We start from the raw sequence: 2,808 nt of genomic DNA, 5'->3' as shown, positions 1-2,808 counted from the left end.
TGTATGTATGCACACATGCACGCACACACACACACACACACACACACACACACACACGGAGACCAGAGATTAATGTCAGGTATCTTTCTCTATTGCTCTCTACTTCATTTTCTGAGACAGGGTCTCACTGAACCTGGAGCGTACTGATTGACTGGGCCTGATGGCCAGAAAACCCCCAGAATCCTCCTGTCTCCACCTCCCAGACTGTGCCTTCATGCCTGGCTTTTTCCATGATGCAGGTCCTTCTGTGTGTGCAGCAAGAACTTTCCAGTACAGTTCTGTTTCCTGCAAGTCCAGACTCCCAGCCTTTCTTGGGAATTAGCGCATTGGTCCATCTCGTGTTCACTCTTGATTCCTGGAGCAGGAGGCCATTTCCTTTCTGTGCTTCTCATTACACAGTCCTCCCTCTGGCCATCAGCGTGGGTACTCTCCCTCACCACCATCTAAAGCCTTTGCTGTTACCCTGAGGTCCCTGCTCTGCCTGCCTTTTATCTTTCTTCCTTCCCTTCAGTTCTGGGGGAAATGTTCTCCCAATGCTTCCTCCTTCCTCAGCCCTCAGAATCAGTCACTTACTTAGCTTGGTGGCTTCTGTGTTGAGGATTCCTTCCTATCAGAGATGCTGTCACTCGTCGTGATTTCTGATCATTTTAATCTACTGACCCTGAGTGTAAGTCAGTTCCATCGGCTGATCTCGGTGTCCATGAAGTTGCGGTCATGCTCCTTGGTGCTGACTGGACTAGACTGTCCTGACCATGGCTCCATGGGGCTGAGCAGTTCTGCTTCTTGTCACTCTTTTGCTAACCTCTGTGGTTCCTATTACCTGAGGTCCAGCCATGGCACCCCTCCCTTTGTTTCCCTGTACCTCCCACACCTTGTCTTAGATTTCTATGGCTGTCATAAACACCATCACCAAAGCAGCTTGGGAGGAAAGGGCTTATCTCAACTTACTCTTCCATGCCACTGGAGGCAGGAACTGAAGCAGACGCCATGGCGGAAAGCTGCTACTGGCTTGCTCCTGACTTGCTCAGCTTGGTTTCCTATATACCCTAGGACCGGAGCACAGCAGATGGGGCCCTTCCACATCAGTCATTAATCAAGAAAATGACCACAGACGACCCTACGGCCAGTCTGATGGAGGCATTTTCTCAGACGACCCTACAGCCATTCTGATGGAGGCATTCTCTCAGACGACCCTACAGCCAGTCTGATGGAGGCATTTTCTCAGTTGAGGCTCCTCAGGTGACTCTGACTTGTGTCAGATTTACACAAAGCAAACTTGCCATCCTGTGCGGTACTCCGGGCACACTGCCTTTTCGGCTTCCCTGGCCTCTGCTGCTGCCCTTTCCACTTCCCCACCGGAAAGCAGGTGGCCCACACAGCCTGTGGTCGTTTCTTTGCCCTCCTGTAGGAGTGGGATCCACGTCTGTTTCCCAAGACCCTCCCGCTTGCCCCCTCAAAGCATTGGCCATGCAGTACTTAACAGCGGCCATCTGCCCACATACCTTATGAGATTCCCTCTAGCCACAGGGCCTGGACTCATTCAGCCTCCAGATCTGACTGTTTCATTCATTACCAGCTGGGTAACCTAGAGCAAGTTGCCTGCCCTCTCCCTGCCTTTGGAGGCTCAGCCATAAGATGGACACAGCAGTTGGATGTTTAAAAAGCATTTAGATGTGGAGCTAGAAAAGTGGCTTAATGATTAAGAGAACTGGCTGCCCTTCAAGAGAACCCACAACTGTCTGTCCCAAGGGACCTGATGCCTTCTTCTGGCCTCTGTATACTGCACAGACACACATGCAGGCAAAACACCCATACACTAAAATTTAATGAAAATAAAACAGAAAGACTAAGGCCTGGTGGCCCCTGCCTGTAAGTCAACACTTGGGAAGCAGAGAGGAGAATCCTGAGTTCGGGGCTAGCTGGGACTGCACAGCAATACTGCCTGAGCAGAGCCAAACCAGCAAAAGGCCATGAGACACCCTGCCTCTCTCAGTGAGCATTCTGTGTATTCTCTTGTTTCTGTGAAGCTTAGCCCAGAGACTTCTTTGAGGGTTTTGTTTATTTGGTGAGTTTGTTTTGTTGGGTTTTTTTCGAGACAGGGTTTCTCTGTAACTTTGGAGCCTGTCCTGGAACTAGCTCCTGTAGATCAGGCTGGCCTCAAACTCACAGAGATCTGCCTGCCTCTTCCTCCCAAGTGCTGGGATTAAAGGCTTTGCACCACCGCTGCCCGGCTATTTTTGTTTTTTTCTGACCTCTCCATTATAAAGTTGACCTCCTTAGCTACCTGTACCCCAGTCCAACTACAGACACTCCACACAAGTACTACATGACCCTGGCAGGGCTAAGTGGTGGCTGACAGGTCAGGGGTGTGAGGAAGCTGGTCTGCCCAGCAGGAAGGGGAGCAGGTGGGTGACGCAGAACCCAAGTCAAATAATCCCAAGCTAACTTGGAGTATTCTTAGAGTATTCTAAGGTTTTCTTTATTAAGGGGGAACTCACGGATCACAGCAAGGAAATTAGAGATGGGGTCTGACATCCAGGTGTGGCTTGTGAGGAGAAGAGAGAGGGAGCTGGGCAGGACTGCAGCTTTTTGGTCCCCTAAATCACGCTCCAACCTGGTCCAGCCTCTTAAAGGCCATTGGCTGAAGGAGGTTCTCCATCACCTCCCCCTTTTGTCTAAATAAGAGAGTTCCAAACCCAATACAACACTATATACAGCCGGGCGATGGTGGCGCACGCCTTTAATCCCAGCACTTGGGAGGCAGAGGCAGGCGGATCTCTGTGAGTTCGAGACCAGCCTGGTCTACAA

The 2,808-nt window shown here is 50.8% G+C and overlaps 1 protein-coding gene across 1 annotated transcript in view; it reads left to right on the top strand.

Moving 5' to 3' along the window:
• Window positions 1–2,808, top strand: part of Iqgap3 (IQ motif containing GTPase activating protein 3) — a 46,709-nt gene that overhangs the window by 27,680 nt on the left and 16,221 nt on the right. The window lies entirely within an intron of this gene.

Source organism: Microtus ochrogaster, chromosome 21 (genome assembly GCF_000317375.1).
Source record: "Microtus ochrogaster isolate Prairie Vole_2 chromosome 21, MicOch1.0, whole genome shotgun sequence".
Lineage (NCBI taxonomy): Eukaryota > Metazoa > Chordata > Mammalia > Rodentia > Cricetidae > Microtus > Microtus ochrogaster.
The sequence above is the reverse complement of the archived record's forward strand: the minus strand, read 5'-3'. Positions and strand labels throughout refer to the sequence as shown.